Raw genomic sequence first — 8,067 nt, forward strand, 5'->3', positions numbered from 1 at the left:
GCTAGGCCTCTAAAGACTCTAGCAGATAACTTTTTATTCTACAAAGATGGATATATTTGATTTAGGAAAATGAAAACAAATATTAAGAATCAATACCCGCTTATTATATACATTATATATAATAAGGAAAGGGAAGTATAACATTTAAGAAATTAGAAAGAAACTTTTCCCTTCTTCTTCTTTTTCTTTAATTACTATTCCTTTTATTTCTATAATAACTCTTTTTCTTTTTATTATTGCATCTTTTTCTTTTTCTATTATCTCTCTTTCTCCTATTTCATTTTGTATTAGAGCTTTAGTCAGATATTATACTCTTATAGCTATTTTAGTAATGTTAATAAATTTAATAACTAACTCGATATCAATTTTAATATGAAATAGGAATTATATAATGATTTTAAATAAAGGTATCTCCTTAAGATTTTTTTTCTTTTAGTTTAATATATGGGATAATTAATAAGGAGGTATTGTAATATCTTGATATTATTATATATATATATTTATTATTAAAAAGTTTGAAGCAATATAAATAGGATTTAATATATCTATAATCTAATTTAAATTAAAAGAATTGTCACGGGATCACTTCTGGGAGTATTCAGAAGCTTTACCGCTGAGCTAAATGTCCAAAAGACTAGAAGGTAGAACTAAAAGTTCTACCTTACTCTCATATATATAGCAGGACAGGATAGAACAGAAAGGGCTTAGTGTTATTCTATGACATCACCCCCCTCCTTAAAGTATAGTCTCCATACCATTATCTACTAGGAGGTTTCAGGATTCAGGATTCTGGATTCTAATACTTCAGGTATTCAGATAGGCAGATAGGATCTATATATGCTAGCCTTCAAACCAATAAAGACTTGTAAACTATAAGTGAGCCCTCTATATAGTTCCACTTATAACCAAGAGTAGTTCTATTTAATGTCATGGGATCACTTCTGGGAATATTCAGAAGCTTTATTGTTAAACTAAATGTTTAAAAGACTAGGAGATAGAATTGGAAATTCTATCTTACTCTTATATATATAGCAGGACAGGATAGGACAGAAAGGGCTTAGTGTCACCCCGTGACAAGAATGTATTAATAGTATTTCAATTAATTCTATTTGATAGTTTGATTTTCGAGCCTATTTTCTAAGGAAATAGCTTCAAGTAAGTTAATGGGGATTGGTTTGATCTGAATTCTGTAACACTTTGCCTTAGAAGAACTGTAAGAGCAGGGTACAATTTATCCTTAGTATTGTTTTTATATAAAAAATAATATAATAATATATCTTTTTATATATATATATAGTTCTATATTCATATAGTATACTAAGAGCGAATCACAAGATCACATGATCAAATCACATGATCGTCGCTTAAGAGAGCTCTTAGCCTAGAACGGCCTGAAAATCAATTCTTTATTAGCTCTTTATTAGTTCTTTCAATCCATTCGTAGTAAGATCGACATAATACTAGCGAAATCGAATAAGGAATAAGAAAGAAAAGCTTTATTTGATGGAATGGCCGGATTAGGAAGAGATCTACGAGAAATAAACGAAAGTGGAAAGCTAGATTAATAGGAAAATGTCACGGATCGCACTCAATCGCAGCTGCGATCGCTCATATGCGCGCTTGCGCACATGCACGATCATATGTACATAGCTAGTATATAGGAGCGCTTTATGAGCGCTTTGCTCCCAATTCTATAGTTATAGATTCTAAGGATAAATTATATTCTGCTCTCACAGTTTTTTTAAAGTAAAGTGTTATATTATCTATAATTTATTATACAATTGTATGGCCATCTAATAGCCGATTAAATAATATCTTATTACCACGGGGCAGGCGGGCTGGATAGGGTTCTAATAACTTTGCCCTAATCTGGCAAGGCTATACTGATTCGGGTAATAGGTTCAGATTGAGGATTAAGACGTAGCTCAAAGAGCTACAATACAGGATCTTCTGAGTTGAAGATATACGGAATTCTTACAGCGAGCTAGCCCGATCGGGCCCTAGCTCGCTTGCGCTCCGGTGCGAGCGCTCCTTTCGGTCCTCTCCGATAGGACCAGCATATCACGTGAGCTCACACCGTGACACTTATAATTATAATATCTTTTTGGATATATCGAGGACATTCGATATCATTTATAGGAAAAAGGCTGATTTCGAGTAAATCTATTTGATGAAAGATAATAAACCCTTAATATATAGAATTACAAGTATCACTATCATATCCGATCTATTTATCTCAAAGGGACTCTATCGCTTTTCCCCTCTTATCAGTCGAGTGTCCCCAGCCGACAACAATTAATCTCAATGGAGTAATGATTATAGTTCTTATAATTCTAATATAAATACTGGTAGATATAAAAAGGATAAACAGTCTAGAAACAATTCCTCAATCAAGGTATTAATTCTCGAGAATAATATATTGATACATATTCTCCTGTTATAGGAAGAATAAGTACTGATTCTTAAAGACTTTGAGGATTTATAAAATGAAATTATAAAACTCAAAGATGAATTGCTATAGTATAATCTTAATATTACTTATTTATTTTAATCTTCAAGATATCAATAGCAATATCATATAGATTTCTTTATAAATCGTGGAGTCCGGACTTTTAATATTCTAGTTGATTTTATTAAAAGGATATTTTCTATTATTAGAAAAAGGAAGAATAAGAAAAACCTCTGTTTGTAAAGTCAATCTTTACAATGATCCTTTTTGAATATTGATAGCAGACTTTTTTCAAACCTGATCGTTTTATCGAGCAATCTACAAATTTATTAAATATCTTATTTTTATTTATTTATTATTATAATAGAGTATTCGTATATTTTGAAGCTTATCAATCTTTTATCCAAATTTAAAGATGGTATAAAACCAAAAACAAGTCTCTGGTAGTTATTAATTATTGAATAACTCGAATTTTATAAAAATTCGTTTATCTCAAAAGTACAATGGTAATTTTATATAGTAGATCAGATGGAAGGAGAGGTATAAGAATATATGTTTTCGCTGTATATTTAAGTTCCTTGTTTGATAGGATAGTAATTGATTGATCAGCTTGTAGTTATTTATAAGAACCCGGCTAAAGCCGATTATGTATAAACTGAGTATTTATTTATTTATTTATAGTGATTAACATCTAATATCTGACCTCCCAAGAGGTATTCTAGATATACTAAAGAGTAGGCCTACAGGCCGCTAGTATTCCAGCTGCTTATAGTAATATAATGTTAGTTAAATAGAAACTTATTGCCTTTAATATTCCCCTATTCAATACTGCTTATAACAATCCTGTAACTATTTTATCTAAGGATTTGTGGTTCTGTTTTAGAGGGTCTTATTTCGTATACCATCCAAATGTCGGCAAATAATCAGATCGATCACTGTCGATTGGAAGAGTGCTCAAAGCACTTATGACTATTCGGTACGGGTTTTAGATTGATTGAGATGAAAAGCTTATCCTCAGAATATTAAAGCAGATTGGAATTCGTATAGTTCCACATAGTTTGAGTATATCCTAATATAGAATCTGGATTTAATAAAAAGGTTAATAAAGTTATATTATATTTACAGGATGTGGTTGATATATACTATCACATTCCATTCGGATCGAAGTCGATTTAATACAAGTAATCAATCGCTGTACATCTGATTATTGATTGAACATTGAAAGAAATACAATGGGCTTTTCTCAATTCCATATATACAGGTATTCATACTATTTTTGTAATTAAATCTGATATAATAGGCTGCAAAATCACCATATCCGATTCATATTGTTATAAGTCTGTATAATACCCTATAAAGGAGTTTGAGACTTTCTGACTTCAAGATATTATATATTGGTTTCTATATATTATATATTTCGGAGATCAGATTCCTTTTTTCTTTTTATTATCTACTCTTAAAACACTGATATTTGGTACATAGAATAGAATAGAAGCTACTGACTGTAAGAAGACAAGATAAGCCAAAGTCAAGCAGTCCAACTATACCCTGATTAGTGAGGCGATTGGCTGCCTCGTTGCCCTCAATCTCAATATGCCCAGGGGATTACTTGATTATAATATTATAATATTATATTACTTAATAGCACTTATAATATATCTATTGAGAGGAGATAGTAGTATTTTTTTGTATTTCCTAGATTATTGAGATGCTATTAATATATAATCATATTTGTTCCTGATAGAAACAATCAATAATACTCAGAAGGCATTTTAGTTCCCGCTATATACTAATTGCTTTAGTATCAAAAACATATGATTGTTCGTATACATAGCCATAGCCACTATCGATCTATTGCTTATTATAATAGATTGCAAAGCCATACCTCACATAATGATTGTGTTCGTTGTATTATTCAGATCTGTCTGAAAATACAGAGTAATCTTCTTGAGGGATTAAGTTCCATTATTCCTTAAATGTTTTTACAATGTTCTCTTTATCCATACTATTCGTTGGATTGGTATAGCACTTGGGAAAGAAATGAGACTGTAAGAATCTGAGGTGCTTGGTAACAGAGATCGCCTATCCCATTCTTTACAGTTTTGTATTGAGATCTTTCAGAGTATCTGTACCTTATTTTCTTTTCCTGATACATAACTTCAATTAGTTTATAAATAGATATTATACATTTACTATTTGAAGCTGAAATGCAAACCTCAGTCTGGCTTGCTTTAATACAACAATTCCAATTGGGAGACTAGCTTTTACAAGGAATATAATCGTCGGGATTGTCTTGTAGATAAATAAAGCTCCCTGTATTACATTGTGAATTGTCTTACTGACTAGATCGACATATTTCTTGATCCCAATACTAACCAGAATATGGCCTGTATTTAAACATTGTTTATATAGCTCATCGAACCATACTTCGGAGCCAAAAAGAATGATAAGGAGTATACAGGTAATGATTACTTTTTGCAAGCAGGCTACAGATGGTCCATAGGCTGTATGAGTTATTGATCGGATATAGAATGCAATACATATAGCTTTCGCGATGCGTATTTTGATATACTATAAAAACATTAGGCACCAATCAAAAAAGACATTAAGCTAGTATAAGGTTGGTTGTACTCTGTTAATAAGCTCTAAAAAGATCAGTGTAATAACTAGATCCCGATTTATTCTTATAATTGGGTTTGCAATTTCATATTTCCTTGATATATAAAATAGCTCAAACTTTTTCAAAGCGAAAAAGACCTTATTCTGATTTCCCTATTATAGAATATATCGAACAGTTTAATAAAGTATATATATATTCATAAATAGGTTCTTAGATGTATAATATATAGCTATATTGTTAATATATCCAAAGCACTGTATTCTATCTTGATTAAAAAGCTTAACAAGGTAGAGGGTATATAGGATAAAGGAAAGTAACAATCCCTAGAAAATACTATATATAATCAGGAAATCCTGTATTATAATCCCCTCAAGCCTTACATATATATATCTTTCAATTAGAAATAAATTAATAAATTATAAAAGCATTATAAGCCAATCCTGTTTCTTTATATATTATAGAAACTGTTTTTTAAGGAATATATTATAAATACCTTGTATATCCATTATTATTAATATAACCACTTTGCCAACTGTTAAAGCAAGCTTAGTATTATAAGTAAAGGCAGTTGTAAGATTAATACCGGCTCTTTTTGATAACACTTTGTAATACTGAGGGCTAATAATATTATATCTCATGACCGTTTATGCAATTTGACTAGCGATATACCTTTCTAGTCCTTTTCCAATATACAATATCAATGTAATCAGCCTCTATAATCTCAAGGACATTCTGTTCTTTTTATCAACCTTAAGCAGCATAATTATTTCAGCGAGTTTTCATTCGTTAGAGTAATAGTTGAGTTTGAGATAAATTATGAAAATCTTATATATTATATTCTTTGTATTAGGCCAGTACGTTTTGAGAAGGCAAATAATTACCTGATCGATTCCGGGTAATGTGCTTCTGACTTTTATTACATGTTTTTCTACTTTCTTCATGGTAATCGTTCTTTTTTATAATAAGATCGTCTGACAGTTCTATTCCTGTAAAAGGTTATATTATAGATTATCTAATACTTTGAAGCAATCGAGTATTATTATAAAGAGTGCTTCAGCTTTTTCCCTAATATCAGTGATTTCCTGGCCTTCGATTATTAAAAGAGGAGCCTTGAAACCTACTTCTAGAGTCAGCTTGTGCCAATTTATGATTTTGTATAATTCCTGATTGTTTTGTATATTATTTAAATGTTTAGTTTAATAGGCTTGTTTCAATATTTGTACAACCCTTTGTAAATCCTACTAGACCATTGCTATTCCGTTAGTAGTTCCAGTTTTTCTAGTTTGTATATATATTCAATATGCTTTTTTATATTCATCAATTCATTATAAAGATAATTGATAGGGTTTGCAGCCTTTCTACCCTACAGTTATTATAGAGATATTCAATATATTTGTAAGTCTAGTAATTAGTTTGTCGACATTGTAAATAGATCGGAGGTTCAGGTTCTGGAGGTTCGCTAAGCAGTTAATTATTATATCTATTAGACAGAATAGATCTGAATCGCGTATCCGGATATACACTTACTCATATTCAGAGATTCCTCTATTCGAAATAGTAATAACTTGAATAACGTAATCGAAACCGCTGTATAAATCGTTATCAATCACTATTATAACAATAATCAGATTGAAAAAGGTCAGGTCCAGAACGTGTCCCCTCGTATACATAGGGGCACCAGGAGTCCCGATATACTCCATTCCCTGTTCAGCAGCCTATTGTGCAAGCGTATCACCTTGGTTGACAATTGCTACTCCGGGTTCCCACAAATCATACTTAGTATTGAAATCATTTTCGATAATTGTATTAATCCCTAAGGCAATCTCTAGTTCGAGTATGTATTCTATTGTCAGCGGATTAAGCAGAACACGATAAGCATTGAGGATCGAATACCCATTAACATTGATCCAAAGTAGGTCCCTGCTTCCGGTCTGCCTCATTTGTCTGACCTTCAAGTTGCCTCCTTTTCATATATAGGTGATCACTTGTGGCCTATACTTAGGGCCGTCAGTCGCTCCCCAGGTGTCGATCGGCTGGTATCGGTCATATACGGTATGATTTTGGGTTGCCGAGTTATCGTACAATCGGGATTCTTAGACACAGATGATATCCATATCAGCTTTTCTAGCGACCTGTAAAAAGATAATATAATTAGAGTGTTCGCACCCCACATTCGCCCACGCGATTGTGAGCCCCTTTCCCTCTGTTGAGTTCGCATTGGTTGTGCAACTCATACAGGGGTGGTGGCGGCTTTGTCGGCATTTGACTCACTCCCCTCGCTTATTTCAAAGTTGGGAGATGAGAAGGCTTTTTCAGCTATAACTATTACATTATAGTTTACCCCTTTATTAGTGCAACACGGAGAGTTACGGCCCGAGGTGTAAATCGGATTGTTGAAGAGGCCCTCCCCTGATCAGACCCGTTTGGATAATCGATTCACCAATTGCTATTCATTCTTGTAGATAGTAATACAGGCTTCTGGTACAAAGGGTCTAGGAATAACCATTTGAAACTGTTTGGCTAGCATTAAAACAAGTACCTTTCCTTTACATACTTCCTGAGTCTCCCTTTAGCCAGCAATCCTGACTTCTCTTATTTGTCGGTAAATAAACCTAATCAGTTTTCTATTAACTAATCGTAGTACCGCAAGGCAATTGCTATATGTGGATCGGAAAGGTCCTAGGCATCCTGCACATTGAGTATTGTTTTGGCATTACTCATGGATCTTTCCGTTAGTATGTTTAGCAGTCAATTCGCTGTATTTAGAGCAATGAGCCGGGCGATAATATATATACGGGTTACAATATAACTGGCACCTGTTGGAGTACTATTGTGATTGAGGGTGTCACGACCTATCAAGAGACTTCGAGTATTTACTGATATTAAATAGTCGGAATAGTTTTATTGTCTTCTTGAAACTAACAATTCAGTTGGCTCTCCTTGTGAAAGGGTTTATCTTGTATTTAGAGACTCTATATTGTATTGATTCCTTTTCTGC

This window comes from Botrytis sinoallii (genome assembly GCF_014898435.1).
Source record: "Botrytis sinoallii strain Bc 23 chromosome Unknown BSIN_019, whole genome shotgun sequence".
Lineage (NCBI taxonomy): Eukaryota > Fungi > Ascomycota > Leotiomycetes > Helotiales > Sclerotiniaceae > Botrytis > Botrytis sinoallii.